At 49.8% G+C, this 17,067-nt stretch overlaps 4 non-coding genes across 4 annotated transcripts; all 4 read left to right on the top strand.

Annotated features, from left to right (window-relative positions):
• The first annotated feature begins 6,881 nt into the window (after positions 1-6,881).
• TRNAS-AGA (transfer RNA serine (anticodon AGA)) lies at positions 6,882-6,963 on the top strand. Its single transcript has one exon. It is a non-coding gene; the product is annotated as a tRNA-Ser (tRNA).
• Positions 6,964-7,033: 70 nt separating this feature from the next.
• On the top strand, positions 7,034-7,115 carry TRNAS-AGA (transfer RNA serine (anticodon AGA)). The gene has a single exon. It is a non-coding gene; the product is annotated as a tRNA-Ser (tRNA).
• Positions 7,116-7,183: 68 nt separating this feature from the next.
• On the top strand, positions 7,184-7,265 carry TRNAS-AGA (transfer RNA serine (anticodon AGA)). The gene has a single exon. It is a non-coding gene; the product is annotated as a tRNA-Ser (tRNA).
• A 66-nt stretch (positions 7,266-7,331) lies between these two features.
• Positions 7,332-7,413, top strand: TRNAS-AGA (transfer RNA serine (anticodon AGA)). Its single transcript has one exon. It is a non-coding gene; the product is annotated as a tRNA-Ser (tRNA).
• Positions 7,414-17,067: the final 9,654 nt, after the last annotated feature.

Genomic DNA, 17,067 nt, shown 5'->3' with positions numbered 1-17,067 from the left:
CGAGAGCCACAGTGTGCAATCTGTTTTTCATCAGAAAACTGTGGTATGTGATGCAAGGGATGCATTGCACGCGAAATGTAAAAAAGTTACATCGTATTTTAGCTATTTTTGTCTGGGCCTCTAAATGGGAGAGGTGTACGCGAACCAATGTATTCTGAAGAGTGAGGGATGGGGGAATCGGGCGTGGACATTTATTTGCGAAGCAATTGGTCAATAGATTCTTGTTTTTGCGCGATGTGCATAATCCTTTTCTGCGCACAGTGTGCCAAGTGAGGCTCGGTAGGGCTTTGCCAGACCTTGTGATTTAAACTAAGTGTATGACGGGTGGCATTTTTGGGTTTTTCAAGGAGATAGTTGCCAGCGTCAGATATTTAAATGCTACATTTTCAAAACAATATTTGAGTGATGTGAGCCGGAAAGATTTGTACAAGGATTTGTGTGACATACTCTTTCCGGTGCCCTTGTACAGGGCCATGTACTGTGGAGGACCGGGTTACAACGTATTGAAAAGGGTAAAGAAAATGGAGGTACCACCAGGAGTCAACAGTTTCTTCTTTAAGTTGCACTTTGTAACTTTACCTGCGAAAACTTTTCTCGAGGCAAAATAGATATTTCTTCCTTGGGGGTCGCATTGTATCATATTGCCGCGAATCTTTGTAATATTTTGTAGTGTTTATTTGTTCATGCTTCAAGGTTGCCGACACGCCGCTTTATCGCTTCGTTTGAGACGCAAGATGCGCCTAGATTTATCTCGATTGATCACATCCAGGCGAAGCCGATTCTACTTTGCACCAGAATGTTCTGGTAACTTTCCATGCTTTATCTCGAATGTTCGCTATCAGCTCTAAAAACAGCACGGCCGACAGCGCCGGGCATTCTGTTCGACGACCGCCGAGCGCGCTTGTTGCTACGCCGCCGCCGAGTGATTCAGTTCTTTGCGGGCGCAAGTAAGCCCAAATAAAGAGTTCCGTTTCGAAGACATTCTCGCTGTTTTCGTGTTCGCCGTACTGCAGTCACCACTACGTGACATCTGGTGGAGGTGCTGACCTGCTATCCAGCCATGCCCCTCACGATGGAACCTGGTGCACAGCCAACGCCCGTCGTGCTTTGACAGCCCCGTGAGCCTCCGTCTTTCCGTGGAGAACCACACGAGGATGTAGAAGACTGGCTGGACTTGTACTACCATGCGGCAGCGCTGAACACCTCGGACGACAGCGCTAAGCTTCGAAATGCATTGGATGGCACTGCGAGAACGTGGTTTGCAAACCACGGATCTTCCGTCACGACCTGGGCAACCTTCAAGAAGCAGCTAGTGGGTACGTTTACCAGAATCGTACGTAAGGTAAGAGCGGAGGTCCTGCTGCAGACAAGAATTCAACTCCTAAACGAGACCTTGACTGCGTATGTGGAAGACATGAAACGTCTTTTCAGGCACGCCAACCCCGACATGACTGAGGAAAAGAAGTTGTCCTTCCTGATGCGTGACTTGAAGGAGCAACTTTTCGCCTGCCTGATTCGGGATCCTCCACAAACCGTCGCCGAGTTTGAAGCTGAAGCTTCAACCATCAAAAAGACCCTGGACGCCCGGACCCGGCACTACAACCGACCACTTCAAGTCCTGCCGACAAGCCCCCCATAAGATACCTCTGCAAGCGAGTGCAACCTTCGAGATCTAATACGCGAAATTGTTCGCGAAGAACTTCACCGACTGCTGCCATCCCTAACACAGCCGACGCAGGAGGATCAGGTGGCGTCGCTCACGGACGTTATCCGTGAATAAGTGCATAATGCACTTGGCTCTCCGTCGCCGACACCAACGGAAGCTACAGCTATGATCTACGCCGCATGACTACGCAGTCCTTTGCCTCGACGAGAACCCCCAAGCCCTCTTTGACGTGCACCAGCTCTACAAAAACGACGTCCCCTAGCTCCCACCCACCAACCTTATGAGCGAAGCAACGGAACCAGGAAATACGACCAGTGGGGGATTCCCGACAACCGCCCACTATGTTTCCATTGTGACCACGCCGGGCACATACTTCGCCACTGCGCGTACAGACGCATCGGGCTGCGAGGCTTCGCCATCGACGCCCCTCGACCGCTCCCAGGCCAGCGACCACGGGAAATCGACGACTACTTGCGCAGAGGGGAATAAGTGTCTTGAAGCAGTCTTTCTCGCTCCCCGTCGTCTTTCCGCTCCCCGTCGCCGTCCACCGCACGATTTGCATCACCGGGCCGAAGCCACCCCGCGGCTGTCCGAGGAAGGTCCCCTAGGCCTCGTAGGGGAAACTAAATAAAGCAACCTGTGGAGGTCAGGTTGCTTGCCGACGAAACGACGAAGATCCTCCAGCGACCACGCCGCATGAAAAGGTCAGACCCACTACGCCGACGCCGTATACAACGCCAGCCTCGACCACGACGCGAACCACCTTCAAAATCACGCCGCCATCAAGAAAATCTTCGACCAAACGCCCCACCCACGATTCACATACCCGACGAAGCCGTAACCCGACGCCGAGGACGAAGTGCAGCTCCAGAGCCAGGACATCAGACTTAGAAGCGGTTATCGACGGCCGGAAAGTCACCGCTCTAGTCGACACAGGTGCCGATTACTCGGTGATGAGCGGACCATTCGCTGCGCACCTGAGGAAAGTAACGACCGCTTGGGACGGCCCACAAATTCACACCGCTGGGGACCACCTCATTACGCCATCAGGACGATGCACAGCGTGAGTGACTCTCAAGGGGCATACCTATCCCGCGACCTTCGTAGTGCTGCATGTTCCCGCGAATTGATCTTGGGCATGGATTTCCTCAATGAGCATCAGGCGATCATCTATCTGCGATCCAAGCTGATCACACTTTCCACGGACGAGGCCATTCCGTCGATGAGAACTCCGGAACATCACGTTGCACTTAGTGTCCTGGAGGAACAAGTGAGTGTCCCACCCCGCTCAAGCGTCATCGTCACCATAGCTGCCACGGAAGCGAATAACACACAGGCCATTATCGAGGGGAACATGCAGTTGCTTCTCGGCCGTGGAATCAGCATCGCCACAGGCATCGCACATTTCCGGAAAGGACAAGCAGAAGAACTCTTGACTAACTTCAGCGAAGAATACCAGCACGTTAACAGAGGAACGACGATTAATTTCCTCGACGAAATATCCGACGTAAGAGACTCATTTGCCCTTTCCGATCTATCCATAGAAGATTCGCCTGACCAAGGGAACTGGCCACTTTCAACGTAAACCCAGCCGTGCCCCGCACCAGACAAGACCAGATCCGCAATCTCCTTCGAAGCTACAGCGAGTGCTTCTCGTCATCAGCTAAGGTCCGACAAACGCCGATTGCCAAGCATCGCCTTATAACCGACCAGCACGCCCGACCTCTCAGCCAAAGCTACTACCGAGTGTCGCCGCGAGAACGATAAGCCATCCGGGACCAAGTGGAATAAATGCTGCGCGACGACGGTATTCAGCCTTCAAAGAGCCCCTAGGTGGCACCTGTTGTTCTAGTGCGAGAGAAAGACGGTGAACTTCGATTCTGCGTTGATTTCTGGCGGTTGAACAACATCACCAAGGACGTCTACCCACTCCCCCGCATCGACGACACACTGAGCCGGCTCTGCAACGCCAAGTATTTCTCATCGATGGACCTCAAGAGCGGCTACTGGCAAATTGAGGTCGATGAAAGAGATCGCGAGAAGACCGCATTCATCACTCCAGATGGCCTCTTCGAGTTCAATGTGATGCCCTTGGGTCTCTGTTCCGCACCAGCGACATTTCAGCGAGTAACGGATACAGTGCTGGCAGGCGTGAAGTGGCAGATTTGTCTGGTATATTTAGGTGACGTCGTTGTCTTCGCCCTAAACTTTGAGGAGCACCTGAAAAAGCTTCGAACAGCACTAGACGAAATTTAATCGTCCGGGCTAACCTTGAAAGCACAGAAGTGCCACTTTGCCTATGAAGAGCTGCTGTTTCTAGGCCACGTTGTTAGCAAGGAGGGAGTACGCCCAGACCCGCAGAAAACAGCTGCAATCGCAACGTTTCCACCGCCGGCCGATAAGAAAGCTGTGCGCAGATTGCTCGGACTGTTGCGCATATTACCGACGTTTCGTCAAGAACTTTTCGCGCATCGCCGATCCACTGACCCGCCTGACAGTCAGATGTGCCATTCAATCGGGAAGCGCCGCAAATAGAAGCCTTCAAGGAACTTCAGCGCGGTTTACAGTCCCCACCGATCCTCGCGCACTTTGATGAAAACGCCGAGACTGAAATTCACACCGACGCAAGTTGTGTGGGCCTAAGTGATGTCCTCGTTCTGAAAACTGACGGAGTGGAGAAGGTCATCGCGTACGCTAGCCGTTCCCTGACCAAAGCCGAAGCTAATTATTCGACAACTGAGAAGGAGTGCCTTCCCATCATCTGGGCTACGTCCAAATTCCGCCCCTACCTGTACGGACGACCGTTCACGGTGGTCAGCGATCACCACGCACTGTGCTGGTTCGCCAGTTTGAAGGACCCCTCCTGCCGCGTCGCTCGATGGAGCCTGCGGCTCCAGGAGTTTGATGTAACCGTCGTTTACAAGTCCGGGCGCAAGCACTCTGACGCCGACTGCCTGTCACGAGCCCTTGTAGATGCACCACCGCCGGACGACGATGAGGACGCTTTCCTGGGACCCATCAGCTCCAGCTCTTTTGTACAACAGCAACGCGCGGACCCTGACATAAAATGCCTCATTGAACTTGAATGGCAAGGTTTCTTCACCCGCCGCCTCAATCATGCGAGGATTGTCTTCGTTCTGTTTACAGAACGATGTCCTCGTGAAGAACTTTGCAGCAAACAAGACAGCCTACCTCCTTGTTGTACCTGTAAGTCTGCGCGGAGAAGTTCTTCAGGGCTCACACGACGAGCCGACAGCTGGACATCTCAGGTTTTCTCGCACCCTCCACCGCATTCAAGACAGGTATTACTGGCCCCGACTGGCTGCCGATGTCGCACATTATGTGAAAACCTGCCGAGATTGTCAGCGACGAAAGACCCCTCCAACCCCACGAGCAGGATTTCTGAACCCCATTGAACCCCCTCAAGACCCTTTCAGCAGATCGGCATGGACTTGCTTGGCCCTTTTCCGAAATCAACATCTGGAAATAAGTGGATCATTATAGCGACCGACTACCTGACCCGCTACGCCGAGGCAAAAGCCCTAACGAACGAAACAGCAGCAGAAGTCGCCAAATTTTTCGTGGAGAACATTCTTCTGCGACACGGCGCCCCCGATGTGCTCATCACTGAGAGAGGAACAGCATTCGCAGCGGAACTGACGCAAGCCATTCTTCATTACAGCCAGAACAGCCACCGGAGAACAACTGCATACCACCCGCAGACCAATGGACTGACCGAGCGCCTCAACAAAACCATCGCCGATATGCTCGCCATGTATGTCGATGCCGGACACAAGACCTGGGACGTCATCTTGCCTTACGTAGTCTTCGCCTACGAAACCGCAGTGCAGGAGACCATCCAGATGACGCCTTTTAGGCTCGTCCATGGCAGAGAGGCCAAAACCACGCTGGATGCCATGCTGCCGAACGTTACCGAGGAAGATAACGTCGACGTCAAACGATGCCAGACGCTGCTAGACGCTACGAGACGCTACTGATGCCAGACGCTACAGTCTACGAAGACGCAACGCGGAATACAAGCCAGGAGATCGAGTCTGGGTTTGCGCGCCCATTCGCCGCCGAGTATTGAGCGAAAAGCTTTTGCGCCGCTATTTCGGCCCGTACAAGGTTCTTCGTGGGCTAGGCGAATTGGACTATGAAGTCGTCTCTGACCAAATGACTGCATCCCAGCGACGCCGCGTACGACCAGTGGTAGTCCATGCCGTACACCTAAAGCCCTATCATGCACACTAAAGGACGCCGTGTTTCCACATTTGGTGCTTATTTTTGCACAATCCGTTTTTCATTGATTATAGCCGCATTATGTTCTAAAGCATCATGGAGTCGATGCTTCTTCGAGAGGGGAGTAATTCCGCGAATCTTAATAATGTTTTGTATTGTTTGTTTGTTCATCCTTAGGCTGCGGACAAGCCACTTTATCGCTTCGTTTGTGACGCGCCTAGATTTATCTCGATTGATCGCATCCAGGCGGAGCCGATTATACTTTGCGCCAGAAAGTTCCAGTAACTTTCCGAGCTTTATCTCGAATGTTCGCTATCAGCTTTAAAGAGAGCATGGCCGACAGCGGCGGGCATTCTGTTCGACGACCGCCGAGCACGCTTGTTGCTACGCCGCCACCGAGTGATTCAGTTCTTTGCGGCGCAAGTCAGCCCAAATAAAGGGTTTCGTTTCGAAGACGTTATCCCTGTTTTCCTGTTCGCCGTACTGCAGTCACCATTACGTGACGATATGCAAAGAGCCGGAGACAAGTGACCACGTCTTATTGCACTGTTGGGAAGGGCTATCTTTGGGACGTGTTGCAGAGGGCTGTAAAAAACAGCTTCCAATCCACTAGTACGGAATAAGGTTCTTGCCAACCAAAACCTAGGATGGGATTCCGTTAGGCTTAGTCATGCTGGTGGGCCTCCACAGTATATGGCGCTCGCCCATGGCAGGGTATCATTGTGACCCTGACGCACGGCCGGCCCGCATGTATTTTAGAGAAAGTATGCACGAGTTTCTGTAAGAACAAGAGCTAATAGTGGAGGTTCCCGAGTGGTTACCAAGGATGAAACTCCTCGTAACTTTAAGAGAATTATAACCTGGCTTAGTCAGGCCCCCTCGTTGCGATCCTGGCGAACTCTTGTATACTCCGTGTACATATTATCGTGTTCTGATTTGTAATGTCTAAGTCCGGCATTAAAGAAAAAAAAGGGCTGTCGTGGCCGAGTGGGTAAGGCGATGGACTAGAAATCAATTGGGGTCTCCCCGCACACGTTAGAGTCCTGTCGACTGCGCTGATATTTTTTCTTTTAAAGACTTACCACCAACCGGCAGCCGCTCCCTTCGCCGGTGCCACCCCGTCGAGCAGTCGTGGCCGAGTGGTTAAGGCGATGGACTAGAAATCCATTGGGTTATCCCCGCACAGGTTCGCGTCCTGTGGACTGCGCTGATCTTTTCTTTTAACGACTTACCACCAACCAGCAGCCCCTCCCTTCGCTGGTGCCACCCCGTTGAGCAGTCGTGGCCGGGTGGTTAAGGCGATGGACTAGAAATCCATTGGGTTATCCCCGCACTGGTTCGAGTCCTGTGGACTGCGCTGGTCTTTTTTCTTTTACTTACCACCAGCCGGCAGCCGCTCCCTTCGCCGGTGCCACCCCATCGAGCAGTCGTGGCCGAGTGGTTAAGGCGATGGACTAGAAATCCATTGGGTTATCTCCGCACAGGTTCGAGTCCTGTGGACTGCGCTGATCTTTTTTCTTTTAACTACTTACCACCAACCGGCAGCCGCTCCCTTCGCCTTACCTTGGCCTAACCTTCCGACACGTTGCAAAAACTGCCTTACGGGAGGTGTCCAACGCTCTCACCGAGTAGTTATGACTAGCGCACAGCACGGGCTCGGGCCGGCCCAAAAGCCCGGGCCCGGCCCGCGGGCCGGGCCGGGACATGATCTGTTTTGCCGGGCCTGGGCCGGGCCCGGGCATGAAGTTGCGGGCCCGGGGCGGGCTCGGGCTTAAAGCTGCGGACCCGAGTCGGGCTTGGGCCCGTACAGAAACGGCTGGTGTCCGACTATTCATTCACTTTTGCAGAGTGAAGTACACAACTGCGGCATTGGAGCAGCGACACGTAGGAGCTATGGGTTATAGTACGCGGTGAGAAAAAAAAGTAAGGTTTGCTCATTGACTTATTTATTTGCTTATTTCCACGCCGCTGTGGCTTAGTGGTCAAGGCGCTTGATTACTGAGCCGGGGAACCACGGTTTGCTGCTAGCCTCGGCGGCCGCCGTTCTATTTCGGCGGCAAGCATGACAGCCATGAACTTTGCAGTATCATTGCTCGTTGAAGAAACCCAGGTGGTCGAAATGATCCGGAGCCCTCTGCTTAGGTCTCTCTCACAGCCTGACTCCCCTCTGGCCCTTAAGCCCAAAAAAACATAGCTTTTATTTTATAGCTATATTTTTCTCATGTGAGAAAATTCACAAACTAAAGCGCGTCTGGTTTTCTTTTTGATCAGCCGACTGGAACGTCTCGTCAATGAAATAGCCACAAAAGCTCGCGAGAGTTTGTAAATATCATCTCATAACCACATCTATCCCTCCTCGCTTCATCAGTCTGGTTGTCATTTTGTATTTTGTCCTGTAAGGTATCACGTTGTTAGAGCGTTATCTTCTGCTCCACTAGTAAGAGCAAAATTCAACCGCTCTTAATTAGTCATTGATCGATCGTCATCCCAAAACATACCTATACACTATTAGAAATGCATTCCGGAAGAACATATGACTTTAGGACGCTAATAGTTTTCAAATCACACACCCTAAAACACTCTAGCCTTTTAGCTTTTCGTTTCTGCTGAAAGGCGACCAGTTCGGATATGAGTTCAACCTGTGAGATCGAGTTCACTAAAAAAATGTGATCACACTCCTTGCTAGGCAGCTTTAATGTTTATACCTCCGGGCTGCAAAATATAACTGATTAAAATCATGGAGGAATTCAAAGTAGTCTATTACGCGCGTGTGCAGCCTTTTTTATTTCGCTCTCGGTACTTCTGAGTCTCTTTGCGCACCTACACGAGATCACTGTTCGAAAGACGGCCCTGGCGAGCACTACTCTTAATCACTTCCTTCTGGTTTAAAAAGAACCAACCTTCTGCGAGCCAAACTGTGGTTTCAGAACCTTTGTCGGCCAGTTTCTTAGCGGTCTAGTAGCAGTCTACTTGCTCAGAGTGAGCAGCATATCTCAAGCGTTACAGTGAAACAGGCCGGGCCGGGCCCAGGCTGGGCTTCACTCCGGGATTCATGGGCCGGGCTCAGGCTTCAGGTCTCGGGCCCGGTCCGGGCTTGGGCCTCAGATTGAGGCCCGTGCAGTGGTCTAGTTACGACTGCCTTCGAAGACTGTGGGATATATTTTTGACGGCAAAGTTCGTAAACCGAGACGCCTGTGAGAAGTTGATCTTCGGATATAATTTGTTGTTACGCAAAAAAAATTACACTAGGCACTAAAATTGCGCTCAGTCATTGCCGTGTAAATGACAAGTATTTTTGGAAGGGTGTGTTGTGGTGAAGCTCGCTGGCATGGAGCGAAGAGCCGGTTTTTTGCGACGATTGCTCTTGTGGCAATTTGCAGCGAAATAGCGGAATCAGTCATGTAATTTATTATATCCGACTTGAAAAATATGCTTCGTGAGACTGAAACACAACAGTAAGCACCGAAATATGCAAGGCTCGCTTCAAGGCCGTACGCAGTGCATGTACTAAGAATACGCGCGCTTCCTTTCCGCACCATCTGAGTGGAAAAGCAGCGCATAAAGAATGAAATAAAGAAAAGAAGTGACTACAAAGCTATGAGCCAGACTAGAGACATAAAAAAAGGGGCGCACAGCGAGCGTGTTTCTCCAATTTCCTGTGTGTTCCTTTGTCGTTGCAGCGATATCGCCCATCCGTGATGTCGGTCGTAAGTCGCTTCCTGTTGCTTACAGAGGTAAAATCTTTTCTTGGAGGCGAAATGTCTCCTCAAGTTTTTTACATTAGCAGTTGTACGCAGCTTAACAAAAACTTTTAGGTTTCAAATGTCTACAGAAAAGCAGAAAAAGTGCTCAAATGTGAACGCGAACGGAGTGCTGTTCAGAGTTTCAATAGTAAAAAGAAGAAAACACACAGTTGTGGGAACAAAACCTTTTAGGTTTCAAATGTCAAGAAAAAAAGCACAAATATATTGAATTGTGAAATCGAAAGTAGTGCTAATTAGTGTTTCAATAATAATAATAAGAAAACGCATAAACAGGTAGAGTACTTTAAAACAAGAACACGTTGCAGCCACATTTGCTACGAAAGGGGTTTATAAGAATATAACTGTGTCAAGCACTTAGAAACAAGGTATATAAGTTGAGCAGAATGAACCAGCGGTACATGCGCAAATGATGCACCTTCTATGAAGCCGCTGAACACAGCAAGGAGACAATTCGAGAAACTAAACATAACGCTTGCGCGCACACTCACAACAAGACGCAAAGCTCGCGATTGAAGCTGTAGCTCAGTTCGATGGGGCCGATGGGGTTGCTTCGCACAGTTTCTTTGCATTGATATTCAATAATAACAGCACGACATAAAAGCGGCGACTGAACTAAATATAGGAATTCCATCCAATATTTTCCTTTAGTTTCTAAAGGAACTTGTTAGGCACAGAGCATATTTTCAAATTGGCATTGCCGTTTAAAGGGGGTCAAGGAAGAAGTAGTTTTTCTGGCTAACCTGGAAGAAGATCGCAAAAATCACACACACTCACACAGAGACAAAGACGGAACGTCCCGCTGAAGCAGACTCTGCATGAAAATCGTAAGAACTTGCTTCCGGGTCTGCGTCGTAGTGGCCGGAACAGCGATAAGTGGTGTAAAGAGCAAACAACAGCAAAAGTCTCTTGAATTACGTTGCACTCGTTGGGTACCAAGGAATTACTATGCGGTTTGCCTTTGTAGTGACAGGCCGTAATAAACATGTTAAATATTAGGCTGTCACCTACAAAAGCTCGTGGACGAAATTTAAACGCTGGTTATGTAAGCACGCTTCGTTTGAACTATCACAAATGGGGGCCAATAGCAAGTTAGCCGGCAGGTGAAAATTGAGCAGAGAATCGCACACAAGGTCATGAGAGATGGGAACAAAAGATTTGGTGCTAGTATTTCGACAATGCATTCAAATACGCAAAACGCTTAGCACAGTTTGAGTTAAATATGCAGAGAATAAGGCAATTAACGTACAAAGAATAAAACCATTCAAAGCGAAAACACTTGCGATCAAAACTTGACTTTTTCTGAGAGGACAAAACATATGGCATATAGAAGGGTGCCTGACCACTAATAAACAACAAAACCAAAGCAAGGGCATTTCTGAGTAATCGAATTGCGTCAAGGTTTCGTTCACATCTGTTGATATCGGGGAAAGTGCTTACATGCCTAAATTAAGGATGTCACAATGCTCACTTGATGACGCAGGGCTCATGTCTGCGCACTGGAATGCTGCAGAGAACTTGTCGAATCCCCCGAGCACTTCGTTGCATGCGATGCTCGTGCCGTCCAAGCCACATTGGATGAGACACCAGAAGATGAAAAACATCTGAATTTCCGTCAAGTGTTCGTGGTTACGCAGGCGAAGAGGCGCGGAGCTCGGACTGGTATGCGCGAACGCTTCATACAAGAAGCGGATGGATGAAGCCTTTCGTAGGAGGAGCAACTTGTCATGGTCCGCCAGCTGTCTATGGCCACCTTGAGATACCTTGACCACGCACGGCATGTTCAACGCCGTTGTCCCGAAATTCCCGTAAACCTCATGTAATCGCTGGAAGAGAAGCGATGACAGCGCGTCCGCGACTTCCCCTCCGAGCGCTCCGTACTTGACTGCTCGAAAGGTGGGTCCGTCTGGGAAAAATGGAAGCTCGAATATGATGGGCAAGAGCACCAGGTGACCGGAATCGTCGACGTGGATATAGCGCACAGTTCGTTTGTCCACGAAGGGAGGCATCCTCGTGCTGGCTGCTGTATGACGTCGACCTATGGTCGCCAACTCGAAGTTGGTGGTGACAGAGTCGGTCATATCTGGGAACAGGCCATACGTAACGTCGAGCCTTGCAGGATCGGTTTCGCTGAGAAGCCTGTGTAAAGCGTTGCTGCTGTTCGGTGGACTCGCTGCCTGCACAGTGCTGATTGCGCTTGGCCACGGAGAGCGAGCAAGCTTTTTCTCCGCTGCCTGTTGAATGGAAGACACCAGGGCAGAGACTTCGGCGGTCATGTCTAGATTAATTGCGTCCCTCATATATGCGGCGTAGAAGGCCAGCCCCATGTAGTGATGCGATGACCAGGCGCAGAAGAGCCTTTGCCCTCGCCAGCGGTTTGTCCTGCGCAACGTATACAATGTGGCCAGCTCCTTGCCAGCAAGCACGGATGCCATCTGCACCAGCGACCAGCTATGGTAGTAGGCCATCTGGGCCTCACCGACGCTCGCTACAAGGCGGAAGAAGGCAGCGAAGAACTCCACGTTTTCAAACGTTAGCACCCGCGCCGAGTGTGCTGACATGTTCAGATGCACCCGAAGGCTGTCTTGCCAGATGTGGAGGCTAAAGGCGTCCTCGGCTGCGGCAATCACCGTCTGCATGCTCTGGTTATAAAGGGTCGTTGAGTTCGAGAGTACGAATGAATGGTAGAGACTCGGTAAGACTCTGCCTTCAAGTTTCAGGAGTTGTTCGTACTCGACGGGTTCCTTGCCGTTCTGAAAAGCCTGCACCATTAGGCGGAAGTAGTCCTCGTACTGGCTCTGCGCACCGCTTGATTCACTAAGCATGTAGCGCCTTCGAAGCAACGTTTCACCGTAAGATTCTTCGGGCCTTATGGTGAGGAATCCGGAGCGGTCCATTATGAACTTGACCATTGGACTCCAGTTCCACAGTGCAGTCAGAGAAAATATAGTGTGAAGGAGGCGGGACGTGTTGGTTAGCTCCGGCCAGTGGACTCCGCACTTCAACAGAATGAATTTCAGAGCATTAAGCTCGCTGACCGTTCCAGTGGCTACCGCGTTGCACGACTGGAAGAACTGCGCCGCCTTTTGTTCGGCGCTCTGACCTTTACGAGGCACTGTCGTCTTGAAAGCCCGTGAAGCCACTCTCTGCAGAAAGCTGATCAGACAAAAAAAAATTCAGGGGGCACTTTGACTGTCTAAAGTGGGTAGAGGCGGAAGCGTTTTCCGCACCACCTTCGCTGTTTTTGTGGCACTGGTGGCGTCACATGTATTTGAGTACTAACTACTAAGTGATGACAAATCACTAATTAATGGTTAATCACTGATAAATACCTGAATACTAATTAACTGCTAATTAATGACGCTTAAGCTTCGCCTTTAAGAGTGGAACGCGACAGCGCGTTGTAGCGCTGCCAGGGAGTCCACGGAACGCCACCACCCGTTCGGCGCGATGCCTTGCCGTTTGAACGCAAAGGTTTTTGAGGAAAGTAAATGGCGCAGTAACTCTCTGTCATCTCGGTGGACACCTGAACCGCACCGGAGAGGAACGGAGGAAGTGGGATTGAAAGAAGAAAGACGAAGATGGCCCGTAATGAAGGAAATGAAAATTGTATTTGAGGAAAGAAAATTACGCAGTAACTGTCTCACATATCTCGGTGGACACCCGTCAAAATTCAGGGGGGGGGGGGGGTGCACTTTTTGACTTAAAGTGTGGTCACTGATGTGTGGTTAAGATGTTAGCTTCGCCTCTAAGAGTGGAACACGACAGCGTCTTGCAACGCTGCCAGGGAGTCCATAGAACGCCATCGCCAATTCGGTTCTACGCCTCGCTCGTCGGTAAATTGGTTTTTCAGGAAAGGAAATGTATCTGTCTCTCATATCTCGGTGGACACTTAAACCTCGCCGGAAGGAGGATGGGAGTGAGCGAAGACACCGTATTCACTAGGCGCCTTTGTTCATTCCAAACCGGCGAGCTGGCATGGCCGAGTGGTTAGCATGCTCGTCTCACACTCCGAAGACCGGGGTTCGATTCCCGAGCTGCACCAATTTCTTACTAGGTTTTATTTATTTATATGGCCTGACTAGAGAAGTTAATTAGGCTAATTGGGTAATTAAGTAATTAACTAAGCTCAGTCCCACTTACTTTGAGCATCACTATATGGTCCCTTCAATTGGTTGCATGGTTACTAGCCAAAGTACAATTGGCCCCGTTTGAAATTGGCGCACTGTGACGTCACGACCGTTTCGACCAACTGAAAAGCGTGACATTCTCTGTCGACAACTGCTGCTTACAACGATGAGACATTAAAGGCTTTCGCCTTAAAATGCAGGGGGGGGGGGGGCACTTTTTTGACCTCAAGTGTGGTCACTGATGTGTGATTAAGATGTTAAGCTTCGCCCCTAAGAGTGGAACGCGACAGCGTCTTGCAACGCTGCCAAGGAGTCCATAGAACGCCATCGCCCATTCGGTTCTACGCCTCGCTCGTCGGTAAATTGGTTTTTGAGGAAAGGAAATGTATCTGTCTCTCATTTGTCGGTGGACACCTAAACCTCGCCGGAAGGGAATGGAGGAGGATGAGAGTGAGTGAAGACACCGTATTCACTAGACGCGCCTTTGTTCATTCCAAACCATCGAGCTGGCATGGTGGTGGCAATAAAGACAAAAAAAAAAGAGCTGGCATGGTGGAGTGGATAGATGCTCGTCTCTCACGCCGAAGCCCGGGGTTCGATTTCCGAGCTCGACCAATTTTTTAATCGGTTTTATTTATTTATATGGCCTGACTAGTAAAGCTAATTAGGCTAATTGGGTAATTAAGCAATTAACTAAGCTCAGTCCCACTTGGAGCATCACTATACGATCCCTTCAATTGGTTGCATGGTTGCTAGCCAAAGTACAATTGGCCCCGTTTGAAATTCGCGCACTGTGACGTCACGACCGTTTCCACCAATTGAAAAGCGTGACATTTTCCGTCGACAACTGCTGCTTACAACGATGAGACATTAAAGGCTTCCGCCTTAAAAATTGTTTGTATGGTATGGCCCCTCTCATTCAAGGTACATATTGTCACGACCCAAGGAGCCGTGCTCGCAGGCGTAAGGGAGAACCCACGAATTGAGGCCGGTCTTTTAATCCCAGAGTTAGGTCTAGGTCGTTGCGGTTAAGCGCACAGGCCGCGCAGTGCTAACGACGTGGCAGTGGAGCTGAAGGCAGAGTCAAAAGGAAAGAAATCGTCTGGCGTTCTCACGGGACACTGAGTAATGAGATTTCTACCACTTCACCTTTTAAGGCCGGTATGCCGTTAAGAGATTCATTGAAGGGTTTCTCTATGAATATTAAGATGCAAAATTTTGCGTGCGAGTTTTTGTGCACAATGTGCGGCGCATAAGAATCGGCTGAAACTCTTCTAATAACGTGAGCCGTGACTAAAACTGGCTGTCTCATTGGATTAATAAGACGTGGAAACCAAATTAGGAAATTATTGCTTCTTCCGTGGCGTTTCACTGCGGAGGGCCGGTAAAGAACCGCCTAGCTTTGGGCATGCTGGGAATCAGAGAGAAGAAAAATTATGAAGAGATCAGAGGATAAATTGCAATCCCGGATAACTCTGCTTCTACAAAAAGAACTGGGGAAAATCTTCCTGGAAGAGGTCCATGACGCACTATCATTCCGAAACGAATTCATAGCGTACCTTTTTTCAAAGCTCTTTCCCGGCGCTTTTAAAAAAGCATTTTCGAACTATCAACAGGCTTCAAATGAGCTTCTGTTAACACTGCGTTAAATGTAGGCGAATGTTGTAAGCGCACGAACCACCACAATGTAACTCTGGCTGGTTGCGTGGCTGCATAACGCGTTGCAGATATTGCTAATGAAAAAAGCAGCGAATGGCAAATGCAGCAAATACTGAGGCTCCTAGGCAGAAGGCACTGCCACTTACTAAGAAAGCCGACCTGGTGGAAAGGGGCAGTCCTCCCGCTAAGTTCAATGTCCCCCTTTACATGGTTTTCCCGGTCACAATCAATAATTTCCAAGCATAGGCTTCCTGAGGTAAAATATGGGCTTTGCGGCATAGTATTACTACTGTTGGTGGACACCTCGAAACCGGTACGTGGTCTTAATAAGCGAAATTTGGAAGTTTGCCCAGCCCAGAAAATCGACTATGGAGGGTTAGTATAGAGTAGGGGGCCACTTAAGGAGGATTTGTGGGTCGGAGATAGTATAATCCCAGACGATAATCTAATGAAAGTTACTGGAGCATTGTAGAAGGTGATTACTCTTGCATACCATATAAGGGTAATAGAAAAGGTTCCAAGCGGCGTTTTGGCGCGAAAATCTCAAGAACATTAGACACTCATTTTAAACACAATGACAGGCAACCTAAATGTTAGCGCATCTTCTTCTTTAAGAAAGTGGTTAAGAGGACCCCCACGTTTTTTTCTTACAAAACTGTATCAAAAGATGCACAATCGGCCCCTGTAAACAATGCAGAGTCTTGATGTGGAGACAAACGGACCTGACAGTGTGCAGAATTGTTCACCAGCGAGAGTAACGTGTTTTTTGTGCGTTTTGGTATCTTGGGCATGTTACTATTAAAAAATGTGAAATTTTATAAGAGTTTCTTTGACACGATCGTAATTTGCGAGTGAAGAGGTTAATATTACTTCCGATCAAGAATTTATGCTACTCGTTTGGTTATGTCCTTAGACTGCTCGGGTCGAAGGGGCACTCAAGGTGAGGCCGTGCTCTGCGCGATGCGCTGAAGTTTTAATTAAGGAAAATAAAAATCAGGGCTAGCCGTGCAATTCATTATACCGTGTCCACAATTGTCCAATGACTGATTCTGAAGGCAGGGAAGATAGTAAGCGTACAGTCTCGTGCAATTTGAAGATTATTGATTTCGTCTCGGTCAAAACGTGCTGACAATTTTTTCGTGGTGTGACGTTGGCTTAAACTGCCATAAAACAACGGTGCAGGATAAAGCAATCTTTCTGTTAGCTATACTCGCGTATTTTTTCAGCCTTTAAACTAAATCGCATAAGAGCTTTAGATCTGAGAGGGTTGAGTATAAAGTGATGACCGCCAAATCGCGTCAGGCGGTACAGAGAGATCTCAGCAGTCTATAGCTATGCCTCCAACCGGAAGCGTGTTAGGCGCTGACGGGGTGTAACACGCCGCCGCGTAGAGACCGCGGACAAATAAGGATCCGCTCTGGCATACTAACTTGTCGAGCATGGTTTCCTTGACTGGCAGCTCGTTGCGGGAGACCCATCGGGAGCAGACGTGCGCGTGGAAATCGTGGCACGGGTCGATGGAGGCGTTCGCGACATCGTCGAGGATCTGGGCGTAGTAGCGGCACTGGAGCGAGTCACACGGAAGGTTGCGCCGCTCAGCGGGCCCGCT

Source organism: Amblyomma mixtum, chromosome 2, assembly GCF_055824585.1.
Source record: "Amblyomma mixtum isolate Tamu chromosome 2, ASM5582458v1, whole genome shotgun sequence".
NCBI classification, from domain to species: domain Eukaryota; kingdom Metazoa; phylum Arthropoda; class Arachnida; order Ixodida; family Ixodidae; genus Amblyomma; species Amblyomma mixtum.
This window is presented reverse-complemented; position numbering and strand designations above follow the sequence as displayed.